The 16,946-nt window shown below is 40.7% G+C and overlaps 21 non-coding genes across 21 annotated transcripts; all 21 read right to left on the reverse strand.

Moving 5' to 3' along the window:
- Positions 1-7: 7 nt before the first annotated feature.
- Positions 8-78, reverse strand: trnag-ccc (transfer RNA glycine (anticodon CCC)). Its single transcript has one exon. It is a non-coding gene; the product is annotated as a tRNA-Gly (tRNA).
- A 114-nt stretch (positions 79-192) lies between these two features.
- On the reverse strand, positions 193-263 carry trnag-gcc (transfer RNA glycine (anticodon GCC)). The gene has a single exon. It is a non-coding gene; the product is annotated as a tRNA-Gly (tRNA).
- A 487-nt stretch (positions 264-750) lies between these two features.
- On the reverse strand, positions 751-821 carry trnag-gcc (transfer RNA glycine (anticodon GCC)). Its single transcript has one exon. It is a non-coding gene; the product is annotated as a tRNA-Gly (tRNA).
- Positions 822-2,238: 1,417 nt separating this feature from the next.
- Positions 2,239-2,309, reverse strand: trnag-ccc (transfer RNA glycine (anticodon CCC)). The gene has a single exon. It is a non-coding gene; the product is annotated as a tRNA-Gly (tRNA).
- Positions 2,310-3,354: 1,045 nt separating this feature from the next.
- trnag-ccc (transfer RNA glycine (anticodon CCC)) lies at positions 3,355-3,425 on the reverse strand. The gene has a single exon. It is a non-coding gene; the product is annotated as a tRNA-Gly (tRNA).
- A 673-nt stretch (positions 3,426-4,098) lies between these two features.
- Positions 4,099-4,169, reverse strand: trnag-ccc (transfer RNA glycine (anticodon CCC)). Its single transcript has one exon. It is a non-coding gene; the product is annotated as a tRNA-Gly (tRNA).
- Positions 4,170-4,284: 115 nt separating this feature from the next.
- Positions 4,285-4,355, reverse strand: trnag-ccc (transfer RNA glycine (anticodon CCC)). The gene has a single exon. It is a non-coding gene; the product is annotated as a tRNA-Gly (tRNA).
- Positions 4,356-5,400: 1,045 nt separating this feature from the next.
- On the reverse strand, positions 5,401-5,471 carry trnag-ccc (transfer RNA glycine (anticodon CCC)). Its single transcript has one exon. It is a non-coding gene; the product is annotated as a tRNA-Gly (tRNA).
- A 487-nt stretch (positions 5,472-5,958) lies between these two features.
- On the reverse strand, positions 5,959-6,029 carry trnac-gca (transfer RNA cysteine (anticodon GCA)). Its single transcript has one exon. It is a non-coding gene; the product is annotated as a tRNA-Cys (tRNA).
- A 1,045-nt stretch (positions 6,030-7,074) lies between these two features.
- trnag-ccc (transfer RNA glycine (anticodon CCC)) lies at positions 7,075-7,145 on the reverse strand. The gene has a single exon. It is a non-coding gene; the product is annotated as a tRNA-Gly (tRNA).
- Positions 7,146-7,632: 487 nt separating this feature from the next.
- trnac-gca (transfer RNA cysteine (anticodon GCA)) lies at positions 7,633-7,703 on the reverse strand. Its single transcript has one exon. It is a non-coding gene; the product is annotated as a tRNA-Cys (tRNA).
- Positions 7,704-8,004: 301 nt separating this feature from the next.
- On the reverse strand, positions 8,005-8,075 carry trnag-ccc (transfer RNA glycine (anticodon CCC)). The gene has a single exon. It is a non-coding gene; the product is annotated as a tRNA-Gly (tRNA).
- A 301-nt stretch (positions 8,076-8,376) lies between these two features.
- trnag-ccc (transfer RNA glycine (anticodon CCC)) lies at positions 8,377-8,447 on the reverse strand. Its single transcript has one exon. It is a non-coding gene; the product is annotated as a tRNA-Gly (tRNA).
- A 115-nt stretch (positions 8,448-8,562) lies between these two features.
- Positions 8,563-8,633, reverse strand: trnag-ccc (transfer RNA glycine (anticodon CCC)). Its single transcript has one exon. It is a non-coding gene; the product is annotated as a tRNA-Gly (tRNA).
- A 673-nt stretch (positions 8,634-9,306) lies between these two features.
- trnag-ccc (transfer RNA glycine (anticodon CCC)) lies at positions 9,307-9,377 on the reverse strand. Its single transcript has one exon. It is a non-coding gene; the product is annotated as a tRNA-Gly (tRNA).
- Positions 9,378-9,492: 115 nt separating this feature from the next.
- trnag-ccc (transfer RNA glycine (anticodon CCC)) lies at positions 9,493-9,563 on the reverse strand. Its single transcript has one exon. It is a non-coding gene; the product is annotated as a tRNA-Gly (tRNA).
- Positions 9,564-9,864: 301 nt separating this feature from the next.
- On the reverse strand, positions 9,865-9,935 carry trnag-ccc (transfer RNA glycine (anticodon CCC)). The gene has a single exon. It is a non-coding gene; the product is annotated as a tRNA-Gly (tRNA).
- Positions 9,936-10,050: 115 nt separating this feature from the next.
- Positions 10,051-10,121, reverse strand: trnag-gcc (transfer RNA glycine (anticodon GCC)). Its single transcript has one exon. It is a non-coding gene; the product is annotated as a tRNA-Gly (tRNA).
- Positions 10,122-13,583: 3,462 nt separating this feature from the next.
- On the reverse strand, positions 13,584-13,654 carry trnag-ccc (transfer RNA glycine (anticodon CCC)). The gene has a single exon. It is a non-coding gene; the product is annotated as a tRNA-Gly (tRNA).
- Positions 13,655-14,699: 1,045 nt separating this feature from the next.
- trnag-ccc (transfer RNA glycine (anticodon CCC)) lies at positions 14,700-14,770 on the reverse strand. The gene has a single exon. It is a non-coding gene; the product is annotated as a tRNA-Gly (tRNA).
- Positions 14,771-14,885: 115 nt separating this feature from the next.
- Positions 14,886-14,956, reverse strand: trnag-ccc (transfer RNA glycine (anticodon CCC)). The gene has a single exon. It is a non-coding gene; the product is annotated as a tRNA-Gly (tRNA).
- Positions 14,957-16,946: the final 1,990 nt, after the last annotated feature.

The raw sequence follows: 16,946 nt of genomic DNA on the forward strand, positions 1-16,946 counted from the left end.
ATTATACTGCACTGGCTGGGAATCGGACCCAGATCTCTCGCATGGGAAGCGAGAATTCTACCATTGAACCACCAATGCTCATTGAACTCCCATGTGGGCAGGGGATTTAAAATGGCTGCTTATGGTCATGTTGAAATCTTGGAATGATTTAGATACATTATTCTAAATGTCATTTTTCAGGCAGAATTCTACTGCACTGGCTGGGAATCGGACCCAGATCTCTCGCATGGCAAGCGAGAATTCTACCATTGAACCACCAATGCTCATAGAACTCCAATGTGGGAAGGGGATTTAAAAATGGCCGCTTATGGTCATGTTGAAATTTTGGAATGATTTATTTACAATATTCTAAATGTCATTTTTCAGGCAGGATTCTACTGCACTGGGTGGGAATAGGACCCAGATCTCTCGCATGGCAAGCGAGAATTCTACCATTGAATCACCAATGCTCATAGAACTCCAATGTGGGAAGGGGAGTTAAAAATGGCCGCTTATGGTCAAGTTGAAATTTTGGAATGATTTAATTACAATATTGTAAATGTCATTTTTCAGGCAGAATTCTACTGCACTGGCTGGGAATCGGACCCTGATCTCTCGCATGGCAAGCGAGAATTCTACCATTGAACCACCAATGCTCATACAACAATATTGTAGGCAGGGGATTTAAAAATGGCCACCTATGGTCATGTTGACATTTTGGAATGATCTAAATAAAATATTCTAAATGTCATTCTTTGGGCAGAATTCTACTGCACTGGCTGGGAATCGGACCCAGATCTCTCGCATGGCAAGCGAGAATTCTACCATTGAACCACCAATGCTCATAGAACTCCAATGTGGGCAAGGGATTTAAAAATGGCCGCTTATGGTCATGTTGAAATTTTGGAATGATTTATTTACAATATTCTAAATGTCATTTTTCAGGCAGAATTCTACTGCACTGGGTGGGAATAGGACCCAGATCTCTCGCATGACAAGCGAGAATTCTACCATTGAACCACCAATGCTCATAGAAGTCCAATGTGGGAAGGGGAGTTAAAAATGGCCGCTTATGGTCAAGTTGAAATTTTGGAATGATTTAATTACAATATTGTAAATGTCATTTTTCAGGCAGAATTCTACTGCACTGGCTGGGAATCGGACCCAGATCTCTCGCATGGCAAGCGAGAATTCTACCATTGAACCACCAATGCTCATAGAACTCCAATGTGGGAAGGGGATTTAAAAATGGCCGCTTATGGTCATGTTGAAATTTTGGAATGATTTATTTACAATATTCTAAATGTCATTTTTCAGGCAGAATTCTACTGCACTGGGTGGGAATCGGACCCAGATCTCTCGCATGGCAAGCGAGAATTCTACCATTGAACCACCAATGCTCATAGAACTCCAATGTGGGAAGGGGAGTTAAAAATGGCCGCTTATGGTCAAGTTGAAATTTTGGAATGATTTAATTACAATATTGTAAATGTCATTTTTCAGGCAGAATTCTACTGCACTGGCTGGGAATCGGACCTAGATCTCTCGCATGGCAAGCGAGAATTCTACCATTGAACCACCAATGCTCATACAACAATATTGTAGGCAGGGGATTTAAAAATGGCCACCTATGGTCATGTTGACATTTTGGAATGATCTAAATAAAATATTCTAAATGTCATTCTTTGGGCAGAATTCTACTGCACTGGCTGGGAATCGGACCCAGATCTCTCGCATGGGAAGCGAGAAATCTACCATTGAACCACCATTGCTTATTTAACTCCAATGTTGGAAGGGGATTTAGAAATGGCCGCTTATGGTCAAGTTGAAATTTTGGAATGATTTAATTACAATATTCTAAATGTCATTTTTCAGGCAGAATTCTACTGCACTGGCTGGGAATCGGACACAGATCTCTCGCATGGCAAGCGAGAATTCTACCATTGAACCATCAATGCTCATAGAACTCCAATGTGGGCAGGAGATTTCAAAATGGCCGCTTATGGTCAAGTTGAAATTTTGGAATGATTTAATTACATTGTTCTAAATGTCATTTTTCAGACAGAATTCTACTGCACTGGGTGGGAATAGGTCGCAGATCTCTCGCATGGCAAGGGAGAATTCTACCATTGAACCACCAATGCTCATAGAACTCCAATGTGGGAAGGGGATTTAAAAATGGCCGCTTATGGTCAAGTTGAAATTTTGGAATGATTTAATTACAATATTCTAAATGTCATTTTTTGGGCAGAATTCTACTGCACTGGCTGGGAATCGGACCCAGATCTCTCGCATGGGAAGCGAGAATTCTACCATTGAACCACCAATGCTCATACAACAATATTGTAGGCAGGGGATTTAAAAATGGCCACCTATGGTCATGTTGACATTTTGGAATGATCTAAATAAAATATTCTAAATGTCATTCTTTGGGCAGAATTCTACTGCACTGGCTGGGAATCGGACCCAGATCTCTTGCATGGCAAGCGAGAATTCTACCATTGAACCACCAATGCTCATAGAACTCCAATGTGGGCAAGGGATTTAAAAATGGCCGCTTATGGTCATGTTGAAATTTTGGAATGATTTATTTACAATATTCTAAATGTCATTTTTCAGGCAGAATTCTACTGCACTGGGTGGGAATAGGACCCAGATCTCTCGCATGGCAAGCGAGAATTCTACCATTGAATCACCAATGCTCATAGAACTCCAATGTGGGAAGGGGAGTTACAAATGGCCGCTTATGGTCAAGTTGAAATTTTGGAATGATTTATTTACAATATTCTAAATGTCATTTTTCAGGCAGAATTCTACTGCACTGGGTGGGAATAGGACCCAGATCTCTCGCATGGCAAGCGAGAATTCTACCATTGAATCACCAATGCTCATAGAACTCCAATGTGGGAAGGGGAGTTAAAAATGGCCGCTTATGGTCAAGTTGAAATTTTGGAATGATTTATTTACAATATTCTAAATGTCATTTTTCAGGCAGAATTCTACTGCACTGGGTGGGAATAGGACCCAGATCTCTCGCATGGCAAGCGAGAATTCTACCATTGAACCACCAATGCTCATAGAAGTCCAATGTGGGAAGGGGAGTTAAAAATGGCCGCTTATGGTCAAGTTGAAATTTTGGAATGATTTAATTACAATATTGTAAATGTCATTTTTCAGGCAGAATTCTACTGCACTGGCTGGGAATCGGACCTAGATCTCTCGCATGGCAAGCGAGAATTCTACCATTGAACCACCAATGCTCATACAACAATATTGTAGGCAGGGGATTTAAAAATGGCCACCTATGGTCATGTTGACATTTTGGAATGATCTAAATAAAATATTCTAAATGTCATTCTTTGGGCAGAATTCTACTGCACTGGCTGGGAATCGGACCCAGATCTCTCGCATGGGAAGCGAGAAATCTACCATTGAACCACCAATGCTCATAAAACAATGTTGTGGGCAGGGGATTTAAAAATGGTCACCCATGGTCATGTTGACATTTTGGAATGATCTAAATAAAATATTCTAAATGTCATTTTTCAGGCAGAATTCTACTGCACTGGCTGGGAATAGGTCCCAGATATCTCGCATGGCAAGCGAGAATTCTACCATTGAACCACCATTGCTTATTTAACTCCAATGTTGGAAGGGGATTTAGAAATGGCCGCTTATGGTCAAGTTGAAATTTTGGAATGATTTAATTACAATATTTTAAATGTCATTTTTCAGGCAGAATTCTACTGCACTGGCTGGGAATCGGACACAGATCTCTCGCATGGCAAGCGAGAATTCTACCATTGAACCATCAATGCTCATAGAACTCCAATGTGGGCAGGAGATTTCAAAATGGCCGCTTATGGTCAAGTTGAAATTTTGGAATGATTTAATTACATTGTTCTAAATGTCATTTTTCAGACAGAATTCTACTGCACTGGGTGGGAATAGGTCGCAGATCTCTCGCATGGCAAGGGAGAATTCTACCATTGAACCACCAATGCTCATAGAACTCCAATGTGGGAAGGGGATTTAAAAATGGCCGCTTATGGTCAAGTTGAAATTTTGGAATGATTTAATTACAATATTCTAAATGTCATTTTTTGGGCAGAATTCTACTGCACTGGCTGGGAATGGGACCCAGATCTCTCGCATGGGAAGCGAGAATTCTACCATTGAACCACCAATGCTCATAAAACAATGTTGTGGGCAGGGGATTTAAAAATGGCCACCCATGGTCATGTTGACATTTTGGAATGATCTAAATAAAATATTCTAAATGTCATTTTTCAGGCAGAATTCTACTGCACTGGCTGGGAATCGGACCCAGATCTCTCGCATGGGAAGCGAGAATTCTACCATTGAACCACCAATGCTCATAGAACTCCAATGTGGGAAGGGGAGTTAAAAATGGCCGCTTATGGTCAAGTTGAAATTTTGGAATGATTTAATTACAATATTGTAAATGTCATTTTTCAGGCAAAATTCTACTGCACTGGCTGGGAATCGGACCCAGATCTCTCGCATGGCAAGCGAGAATTCTACCATTGAACCACCAATGCTCATACAACAATATTGTAGGCAGGGGATTTAAAAATGGCCACCTATGGTCATGTTGACATTTTGGAATGATCTAAATAAAATATTCTAAATGTCATTCTTTGGGCAGAATTCTACTAAACTGGCTGGGAATCGGACCCAGATCTCTCGCATTGCAAGAGAGAATTCTACCATTGAACCACCAATGCTCATACAACAATATTGTAGGCAGGGGATTTAAAAATGGCCACCTATGGTCATGTTGACATTTTGGAATGATCGAAATAAAATATTCTAAATGTCATTCTTTGGGCAGAATTCTACTGCACTGGCTGGGAATCGGACCCAGATCTCTCGCATGGCAAGCGAGAATTCTACCATTGAACCACCAATGCTCATACAACAATATTGTAGGCAGGGGATTTAAAAATGGCCACCTATGGACATGTTGATATTTTGGAATGATCTAAATAAAATATTCTATATGTCATTCTTTGGGCAGAATTCTACTGCACTGGCTAGGAATCGGACACAGATCTCTCGCATGGAAAGCGAGAATTCTACCATTGAACCATCAATGCTCATAGAACTCCAATGTGGGAAGGGGAGTTAAAAATGGCCGCTTATGGTCAAGTTGAAATTTTGGAATGATTTAATTACATTATTCTAAATGTCATTTTTCAGGTCGAATTCTACTGCACTGGCTGGGAATAGGTCCCAGATCTCTCGCATGGCAAGCGAGAATTCTACCATTGAACCACCAATGCTCATAAAACAATGTTGTGGGCAGGGGATTTAAAAATGGCCACCCATGGTCATGTTGACATTTTGGAATGATCTAAATAAAATATTCTAAATGTCATTTTTCAGGCAGAATTCTACTGCACTGGCTGGGAATCGGACCCAGATCTCTCGCATGGGAAGCGAGAATTCTACCATTGAACCACCAATGCTCATACAACAATATTGTAGGCAGGGGATTTAAAAATGGCCATCTATGGACATGTTGATATTTTGGAATGATCTAAATAAAATATTCTATATGTCATTCTTTGGGCAGAATTCTACTGCACTGGCTGGGAATCGGACCCAGATCTCTCGCATGGCAAGTGAGAATTCTACCATTGAACCACCAATGCTCATAGAACTCCAATGTGGGAAGGGGATTTAAAAATGGCCGCTTATGGTCATGTTGAAATTTTGGAATGATTTATTTACAATATTCTAAATGTCATTTTTTAGGCAGAATTCTACTGCACTGGGTGGGAATAGGACCCAGATCTCTCGCATGGCAAGCGAGAATTCTACCATTGAACCACCAATGCTCATACAAGAATATTGTAGGCAGGGGATTTAAAAATGGCCACCTATGGTCATGTTGACATTTTGGAATGATCTAAATAAAATATTCTAAATGTCATTCTTTGGGCAGAATTCTACTGCACTGGCTGGGAATCGGACCCAGATCTCTCGCATTGCAAGAGAGAATTCTACCATTGAACCACCAATGCTCATAGACCTCCAATGTCGGAAGGGGATTTAAAAATGGCCGCTTATGGTCATGTTGAAATCTTGGAAAGATTTAGATACATTATTCTAAATGTCATTTTTCAGGCAGAATTCTACTGCACTGGGTGGGAATAGGTCCCAGATCTCTCGCATGGCAAGCGAGAATTCTACCATTGAACCACCAATGCTCATACAACAATATTGTAGGCAGGGGATTTAAAAATGGCCACCTATGGTCATGTTGACATTTTGGAATGATCTAAATAAAATATTCTAAATGTCATTCTTTGGGCAGAATTCTACTAAACTGGCTGGGAATCGGACCCAGATCTCTCGCATTGCAAGAGAGAATTCTACCATTGAACCACCAATGCTCATACAACAATATTGTAGGCAGGGGATTTAAAAATGGCCACCTATGGTCATGTTGACATTTTGGAATGATCGAAATAAAATATTCTAAATGTCATTCTTTGGGCAGAATTCTACTGCACTGGCTGGGAATCGGACCCAGATCTCTCGCATGGCAAGCGAGAATTCTACCATTGAACCACCAATGCTCATACAACAATATTGTAGGCAGGGGATTTAAAAATGGCCACCTATGGACATGTTGATATTTTGGAATGATCTAAATAAAATATTCTATATGTCATTCTTTGGGCAGAATTCTACTGCACTGGCTAGGAATCGGACACAGATCTCTCGCATGGCAAGCGAGAATTCTACCATTGAACCATCAATGCTCATAGAACTCCAATGTGGGAAGGGGAGTTAAAAATGGCCGCTTATGGTCAAGTTGAAATTTTGGAATGATTTAATTACATTATTCTAAATGTCATTTTTCAGGTCGAATTCTACTGCACTGGCTGGGAATAGGTCCCAGATCTCTCGCATGGCAAGCGAGAATTCTACCATTGAACCACCAATGCTCATAAAACAATGTTGTGGGCAGGGGATTTAAAAATGGCCACCCATGGTCATGTTGACATTTTGGAATGATCTAAATAAAATATTCTAAATGTCATTTTTCAGGCAGAATTCTACTGCACTGGCTGGGAATCGGACCCAGATCTCTCGCATGGGAAGCGAGAATTCTACCATTGAACCACCAATGCTCATACAACAATATTGTAGGCAGGGGATTTAAAAATGGCCATCTATGGACATGTTGATATTTTGGAATGATCTAAATAAAATATTCTATATGTCATTCTTTGGGCAGAATTCTACTGCACTGGCTGGGAATCGGACCCAGATCTCTCGCATGGCAAGTGAGAATTCTACCATTGAACCACCAATGCTCATAGAACTCCAATGTGGGAAGGGGATTTAAAAATGGCCGCTTATGGTCATGTTGAAATTTTGGAATGATTTATTTACAATATTCTAAATGTCATTTTTTAGGCAGAATTCTACTGCACTGGGTGGGAATAGGACCCAGATCTCTCGCATGGCAAGCGAGAATTCTACCATTGAACCACCAATGCTCATACAAGAATATTGTAGGCAGGGGATTTAAAAATGGCCACCTATGGTCATGTTGACATTTTGGAATGATCTAAATAAAATATTCTAAATGTCATTCTTTGGGCAGAATTCTACTGCACTGGCTGGGAATCGGACCCAGATCTCTCGCATTGCAAGAGAGAATTCTACCATTGAACCACCAATGCTCATAGACCTCCAATGTCGGAAGGGGATTTAAAAATGGCCGCTTATGGTCATGTTGAAATCTTGGAAAGATTTAGATACATTATTCTAAATGTCATTTTTCAGGCAGAATTCTACTGCACTGGGTGGGAATAGGTCCCAGATCTCTCGCATGGCAAGCGAGAATTCTACCATTGAACCACCAATGCTCATAGAACTCCAATGTGGGAAGGGGATTTAAAAATGGCCGCTTATGGTCAAGTTGAAATTTTGGAATGATTTAATTACAATATTCTAAATGTCATTTTTTGGGCAGAATTCTACTGCACTGGCTGGGAATCGGACCCAGATCTCTCGCATGGGAAGCGAGAATTCTACCATTGAACCACCAATGCTCATTGAACTCCCATGTGGGCAGGGGATTTAAAAATGGCCGCTTATGGTCATGTTGAAATCTTGGAATGATTTAGATACATTATTCTAAATGTCATTTTTCAGGCAGAATTCTACTGCACTGGCTGGGAATCGGACCCAGATCTCTCGCATGGCAAGCGAGAATTCTACCATTGAACCACCAATGCTCATAGACCTCCAATGTCGGAAGGGGATTTAAAAATGGCCGCTTATGGTCAAGTTGAAATTTTGGAATGATTTAATTACAATATTCTAAATGTCATTTTTCAGGCAAAATTCTACTGCACTGGCTGGGAATCGGACCCAGATCTCTCGCATGGGAAGCGAGAATTCTACCATTGAACCACCAATGCTCATTGAACTCCCATGTGGGCAGGGGATTTAAAAATGGCCGCTTATGGTCAAGTTGAAATTTTGGAATGATTTAATTACAATATTCTAAATGTCATTTTTCAGGCAAAATTCTACTGCACTGGCTGGGAATCGGACCCAGATCTCTCGCATGGGAAGCGAGAATTCTACCATTGAACCACCAATGCTCATAGACCTCCAATGTCGGAAGGGGATTTAAAAATGGCCGCTTATGGTCAAGTTGAAATTTTGGAATGATTTAATTACAATATTCTAAATGTCATTTTTCAGGCAAAATTCTACTGCACTGGCTGGGAATCGGACCCAGATCTCTCGCATGGCAAGCGAGAATTCTACCATTGAACCACCAATGCTCATTGAACTCCCATGTGGGCAGGGGATTTAAAAATGGCCGCTTATGGTCATGTTGAAATCTTGGAATGATTTAGATACATTATTCTAAATGTCATTTTTCAGGCAGAATTCTACTGCACTGGCGGGGAATCGGACCCAGATCTCTCGCATGGCAAGCGAGAATTCTACCATTGAACCACCAATGCTCATAGACCTCCAATGTGGGAAGGGGAGTTAAAAATGGCCGCTTATGGTCAAGTTGAAATTTTGGAATGATTTAATTACAATATTCTAAATGTCATTTTTCAGGCAAAATTCTACTGCACTGGCTGGGAATCGGACCCAGATCTCTCGCATGGCAAGCGAGAATTCTACCATTGAACCACCAATGCTCATAGAACTCCATTGTGGGAAGGGGATTTAAAAATGGCCGCTTATGGTCAAGTTGAAATTTTGGAATGATTTAATTACAATATTCTAAATGTCATTTTTTGGGCAGAATTCTACTGCACTGGCTGGGAATCGGACCCAGATCTCTCGCATGGGAAGCGAGAATTCAACCATTGAACCACCAATGCTCATAAAACAATGTTGTGGGCAGGGGATTTAAAAATGGCCACCCATGGTCATGTTGACATTTTGGAATGATCTAAATAAAATATTCTGAATGTCATTTTTCAGGCAGAATTCTACTGCACTGGCTGGGAATCGGACCCAGATCTCTCGCATGGGAAGCGAGAATTCTACCATTGAACCACCAATGCTCATAAAACAATGTTGTGGGCAGGGGATTTAAAAATGGCCACCCATGGTCATGTTGACATTTTGGAATGATCTAAATAAAATATTCTAAATGTCATTCTTTGGGCAGAATTCTACTGCACTGGCTGGGAATCGGACCCAGATCTCTCGCATGGCAAGCGAGAATTCTACCATTGAACCACCAATGCTCATAGACCTCCAAAGTCGGAAGGGGATTTAAAAATGGCCGCTTCTGGTCAAGTTGAAATTTTGGAATGATTTAATTACAATATTCTAAATGTCATTTTTCAGGCAAAATTCTACTGCACTGGCTGGGAATCGGACCCAGATCTCTCGCATGGGAAGCGAGAATTCTACCATTGAACCACCAATGCTCATAGAACTCCAATGTGGGAAGGGGAGTTAAAAATGGCCGCTTATGGTCAAGTTGAAATTTTGGAATGATTTAATTACAATATTCTAAATGTCATTTTTCAGGCAGAATTCTACTGCACTGGCTGGGAATCGGACCCAGACCTCTCGCATGGCAAGCGAGAATTCTACCATTGAACCACCAATGCTCATACAACAATATTGTAGGCAGGGGATTTAAAAATGGCCACCTATGGTCATGTTGACATTTTGGAATGATCTAAATAAAATATTCTAAATGTCATTCTTTGGGCAGAATTCTACTGCACTGGCTGGGAATCGGACCCAGATCTCTCGCATGGCAAGCGAGAATTCTACCATTGAACCACCAATGCTCATAGAACTCCAATGTGGGAAGGGGATTTAAAAATGGCCGCTTAGGGTCATGTTGAAATTTTGGAATGATTTATTTACAATATTCTAAATGTCATTTTTCAGGCAGAATTCTACTGCACTGGGTGGGAATAGGACCCAGATCTCTCGCATGGCAAGCGAGAATTCTACCATTGAATCACCAATGCTCATAGAACTCCAATGTGGGAAGGGGAGTTAAAAATGGCCGCTTATGGTCAAGTTGAAATTTTGGAATGATTTAATTACAATATTGTATATGTCATTTTTCAGGCAGAATTCTACTGCACTGGCTGGGAATCGGCACAGATCTCTCGCATGGCAAGCGAGAATTCTACCATTGAACCACCAATGCTCATACAACAATATTGTAGGCAGGGGATTTAAAAATGGCCACCTATGGTCATGTTGACATTTTGGAATGATCTAAATAAAATATTCTAAATGTCATTCTTTGGGCAGAATTCTACTGCACTGGCTGGGAATCGGACACAGATCTCTCGCATGGCAAGCGAGAATTCTACCATTGAACCACCAATGCTCATACAACAATATTGTAGGCAGGGGATTTAAAAATGGCCACCTATGGACATGTTGATATTTTGGAATGATCTAAATAAAATATTCTATATGTCATTCTTTGGGAAGAATTCTACTGCACTGGCTGGGAATCGGACACAGATCTCTCGCATGGCAAGCGAGAATTCTACCATTGAACCACCAATGCTCATAGAACTCCAATGTGGGCAGGGGATTTCAAAATGGCCGCTTATGGTCAAGTTGAAATTTAGGAATGATTTAATTACATTATTCTAAATGTCATTTTTCAGACAGAATTCTACTGCACTGGGTGGGAATAGGTCCCAGATCTCTCGCATGGCAAGCGAGAATTCTACCATTGAACCACCAATGCTCATAGAACTCCAGTGTGGGAAGGGGATTTAAAAATGGCCGCTTATGGTCAAGTTGAAATTTTGGAATGATTTAATTACAATATTCTAAATGTCATTCTTTGGGCAGAATTCTACTAAACTGGCTTGGAATCGGACCCAGATCTCTCGCATTGCAAGAGAGAATTCTACCATTGAACCACCAATGCTCATACAACAATATTGTAGGCAGGGGATTTAAAAATGGCCACCTATGGTCATGTTGACATTTTGGAATGATCTAAATAAAATATTCTAAATGTCATTCTTTGGGCAGAATTCTACTGCACTGGCTGGGAATCGGACCCATATCTCTCGCATGGCAAGCGAGAATTCTACCATTGAACCACCAATGCTCATACAACAATATTGTAGGCAGGGGTTTTAAAAATGGCCACCTATGGACATGTTGATATTTTGGAATGATCTAAATAAAATATTCTATATGTCATTCTTTGGGCAGAATTCTACTGCACTGGCTGGGAATCGGACACAGATCTCTCGCATGGCAAGCGAGAATTCTACCATTGAACCACCAATGCTCATAGAACTCCAATGTGGGTAGGGGATTTCAAAATGGCCGCTTATGGTCAAGTTGAAATTTAGGAATGATTTAATTACATTATTCTAAATGTCATTTTTCAGACAGAATTCTACTGCACTGGGTTGGAATAGGTCCCAGATCTCTCGCATGGCAAGCGAGAATTCTACCATTGAACCACCAATGCTCATAGAACTCCAATGTGGGAAGGGGATTTAAAAATGGCCGCTTATGGTCAAGTTGAAATTTTGGAATGATTTAATTACAATATTCTAAATGTCATTTTTTGGGCAGAATTCTACTGCACCGGCTGGGAATCGGACCCAGATCTCTCGCATGGCAAGCGAGAATTCTACCATTGAACCACCAATGCTCATAAAACAATGTTGTGGGCAGGGGATTTAAAAATGGCCACCCATGGTCATGTTGACATTTTGGAATGATCTAAATAAAATATTCTAAATGTCATTTTTCAGGCAGAATTCTACTGCACTGGCTGGGAATCGGACCCAGATCTCTCGCATGGGAAGCGTGAATACTACCATTGAACCACCAATGCTCATTGAACTCCCATGTGGGCAGGGGATTTAAAAATGGCCGCTTATGGTCAAGTTGAATTTTTGGAATGATTTAATTACAATATTCTAAATGTCATTTTTCAGGCAAAATTCTACTGCACTGGCTGGGAATCGGACCCAGATCTCTCGCATGGCAAGCGAGAATTCTACCATTGAACCACCAATGCTCATAGAACTCCAATGTGGGCAGGGGATTTAAAAATGGCCGCTTATGGTCATGTTAAAATCTTGGAATGATTTAGATACATTATTCTAAATGTCATTTTTCAGGCAGAATTCTACTGCACTGGCTGGGAATCGGACCCAGATCTCTCGCATGGCAAGCGAGAATTCTACCATTGAACCACCAATGCTCATAGAACTCCAATGTGGGAAGTGGAGTTAAAAATGGCCGCTTATGGTCAAGTTGAAATTTTGGAATGATTTAATTACAATATTCTAAATGTCATTTTTCAGGCAAAATTCTAGTGCACTGGCTGGGAATCGGACCCAGATATCTCGCATGGCAAGCGAGAATTCTACCATTGAACCACCAATGCTCATAGAACTCCAATGTGGGCAGGGGATTTAAAAATGGCCGCTTATGGTCAAGTTGAAATTTTGGAATGATTTAATTACAATATTCTAAATGTCATTTTTCTGGCAGAATTATACTGCACTGGCTGGGAATCGGACCCAGATCTCTCGCATGGGAAGCATGAATTCTACCATTGAACCACCAATGCTCATAGATCTCCAATGTGGGCAGGGGATTTGAAAATGGCCACCTATGGTCATGTTGAAATTTTGGAATGATTTAATTACAATATTCTAAATGTGATTTTTCAGGCAGAATTCTACTGCACTGGGTGGGAATAGGTCCCAGATCTCTCGCATGGCAAGCGAGAATTCTACCATTGAACCACCAATGCTCATAGAACTCCAATGTGGGAAGGGGATTTAAAAATGGCCGCTTATGGTCAAGTTGAAATTTTGGAATGATTTAATTACAATATTCTAAATGTCATTTTTTGGGCAGAATTCTACTGCACTGGCTGGGAATCGGACCCAGATCTCTCGCATGGCAAGCGAGAATTCTACCATTGAACCACCAATGCTCATAAAACAATGTTGTGGGCAGGGGATTTAAAAATGGCCACCCATGGTCATGTTGACATTTTGGAATGATCTAAATAAAATATTCTAAATGTCATTTTTCAGGCAGAATTCTACTGCACTGGCTGGGAATCGGACCCAGATCTCTCGCATGGGAAGCGAGAATTCTACCATTGAACCACCAATGCTCATTGAACTCCCATGTGGGCAGGGGATTTAAAAATGGCCGCTTATGGTCAAGTTGAATTTTTGGAATGATTTAATTACAATATTCTAAATGTCATTTTTCAGGCAAAATTCTACTGCACTGGCTGGGAATCGGACCCAGATCTCTCGCATGGCAAGCGAGAATTCTACCATTGAACCACCAATGCTCATAGAACTCCAATGTGGGCAGGGGATTTAAAAATGGCCGCTTATGGTCATGTTTAAATCTTGGAATGATTTAATTACAATATTGTAAATGTCATTTTTCAGGCAGAATTCTACTGCACTGGCTGGGAATCGGACCCAAATCTCTCGCATGGCAAGCGAGAATTCTACCATTGAACCACCAATGCTCATAGAACTCCAATGTGGGCAGGGGATTTAAAAATGGCCGCTTATGGTCATGTTGAAATCTTGGAATGATTTAATTACAATATTCTAAATGTCATTTTTCAGGCAAAATTCTAGTGCACTGGCTGGGAATCGGACCCAGATATCTCGCATGGCAAGCGAGAATTCTACCATTGAACCACCAATGCTCATAGAACTCCAATGTGGGCAGGGGATTTAAAAATGGCCGCTTATGGTCAAGTTGAAATTTTGGAATGATTTAATTACAATATTCTAAATGTCATTTTTCTGGCAGAATTATACTGCACTGGCTGGGAATCGGACCCAGATCTCTCGCATGGGAAGCATGAATTCTACCATTGAACCACCAATGCTCATAGATCTCCAATGTGGGCAGGGGATTTGAAAATGGCCACATATGGTCATGTTGAAATTTTGGAATGATTTAATTACAATATTCTAAATGTCATTTTTCAGGCAGAATTCTACTGCACTGGGTGGGAATAGGTCCCAGATCTCTCGCATGGCAAGCGAGAATTCTACCATTGAACCACCAATGCTCATAGAACTCCAATGTGGGAAGGGGATTTAAAAATGGCCGCTTATGGTCAAGTTGAAATTTTGGAATGATTTAATTACAATATTCTAAATGTCATTTTTTGGGCAGAATTCTACTGCACTGGCTGGGAATCGGACCCAGATCTCTCGCATGGGAAGCGAGAATTCTACCATTGAACCACCAATGCTCATAAAACAATGTTGTGGGCAGGGGATTTAAAAATGGTCACCCATGGTCATGTTGACATTTTGGAATGATCTAAATAAAATATTCTAAATGTCATTTTTCAGGCAGAATTCTACTGCACTGGCTGGGAATCGGACCCAGATCTCTCGCATGGGAAGCGAGAATTCTACCATTGAACCACCAATGCTCATTGAACTCCCATGTGGGCAGGGGATTTAAAATGGCTGCTTATGGTCATGTTGAAATCTTGGAATGATTTAGATACATTATTCTAAATGTCATTTTTCAGGCAGAATTCTACTGCACTGGCTGGGAATCGGACCCAGATCTCTCGCATGGCAAGCGAGAATTCTACCATTGAACCACCAATGCTCATAGAACTCCAATGTGGGAAGGGGATTTAAAAATGGCCGCTTATGGTCATGTTGAAATTTTGGAATGATTTATTTACAATATTCTAAATGTCATTTTTCAGGCAGGATTCTACTGCACTGGGTGGGAATAGGACCCAGATCTCTCGCATGGCAAGCGAGAATTCTACCATTGAATCACCAATGCTCATAGAACTCCAATGTGGGAAGGGGAGTTAAAAATGGCCGCTTATGGTCAAGTTGAAATTTTGGAATGATTTAATTACAATATTGTAAATGTCATTTTTCAGGCAGAATTCTACTGCACTGGCTGGGAATCGGACCCTGATCTCTCGCATGGCAAGCGAGAATTCTACCATTGAACCACCAATGCTCATACAACAATATTGTAGGCAGGGGATTTAAAAATGGCCACCTATGGTCATGTTGACATTTGGGAATGATCTAAATACAATATTGTAAATGTCATTCTTTGGGCAGAATTCTACTGCACTGGCTGGGAATCGGACCCAGATCTCTCGCATGGCAAGCGAGAATTCTACCATTGAACCACCAATGCTCATAGAACTCCAATGTGGGCAACGGATTTAAAAATGGCCGCTTATGGTCATGTTGAAATTTTGGAATGATTTATTTACAATATTCTAAATGTCATTTTTCAGGCAGAATTCTACTGCACTGGGTGGGAATAGGACCCAGATCTCTCGCATGGCAAGCGAGAATTCTACCATTGAACCACCAATGCTCATAGAAGTCCAATGTGGGAAGGGGAGTTAAAAATGGCCGCTTATGGTCAAGTTGAAATTTTGGAATGATTTAATTACAATATTGTAAATGTCATTTTTCAGGCAGAATTCTACTGCACTGGCTGGGAATCGGACCCAGATCTCTCGCATGGCAAGCGAGAATTCTACCATTGAACCACCAATGCTCATAGAACTCCAATGTGGGAAGGGGATTTAAAAATGGCCGCTTATGGTCATGTTGAAATTTTGGAATGATTTATTTACAATATTCTAAATGTCATTTTTCAGGCAGAATTCTACTGCACTGGGTGGGAATCGGACCCAGATCTCTCGCATGGCAAGCGAGAATTCTACCATTGAACCACCAATGCTCATAGAACTCCAATGTGGGAAGGGGAGTTAAAAATGGCCGCTTATGGTCAAGTTGAAATTTTGGAATGATTTAATTACAATATTGTAAATGTCATTTTTCAGGCAGAATTCTACTGCACTGGCTGGGAATCGGACCTAGATCTCTCGCATGGCAAGCGAGAATTCTACCATTGAACCACCAATGCTCATACAACAATATTGTAGGCAGGGGATTTAAAAATGGCCACCTATGGTCATGTTGACATTTTGGAATGATCTAAATAAAATATTCTAAATGTCATTCTTTGGGCAGAATTCTACTGCACTGGCTGGGAATCGGACCCAGATCTCTCGCATGGGAAGCGAGAAATCTACCATTGAACCACCATTGCTTATTTAACTCCAATGTTGGAAGGGGATTTAGAAATGGCCGCTTATGGTCAAGTTGAAATTTTGGAATGATTTAATTACAATATTCTAAATGTCATTTTTCAGGCAGAATTCTACTGCACTGGCTGGGAATCGGACACAGATCTCTCGCATGGCAAGCGAGAATTCTACCATTGAACCATCAATGCTCATAGAACTCCAATGTGGGCAGGAGATTTCAAAATGGCCGCTTATGGTCAAGTTGAAATTTTGGAATGATTTAATTACATTGTTCTAAATGTCATTTTTCAGACAGAATTCTACTGCACTGGGTGGGAAT

This window comes from Gasterosteus aculeatus, unplaced genomic scaffold (genome assembly GCF_964276395.1).
Source record: "Gasterosteus aculeatus unplaced genomic scaffold, fGasAcu3.hap1.1 HAP1_SCAFFOLD_34, whole genome shotgun sequence".
Classification (NCBI taxonomy): domain Eukaryota; kingdom Metazoa; phylum Chordata; class Actinopteri; order Perciformes; family Gasterosteidae; genus Gasterosteus; species Gasterosteus aculeatus.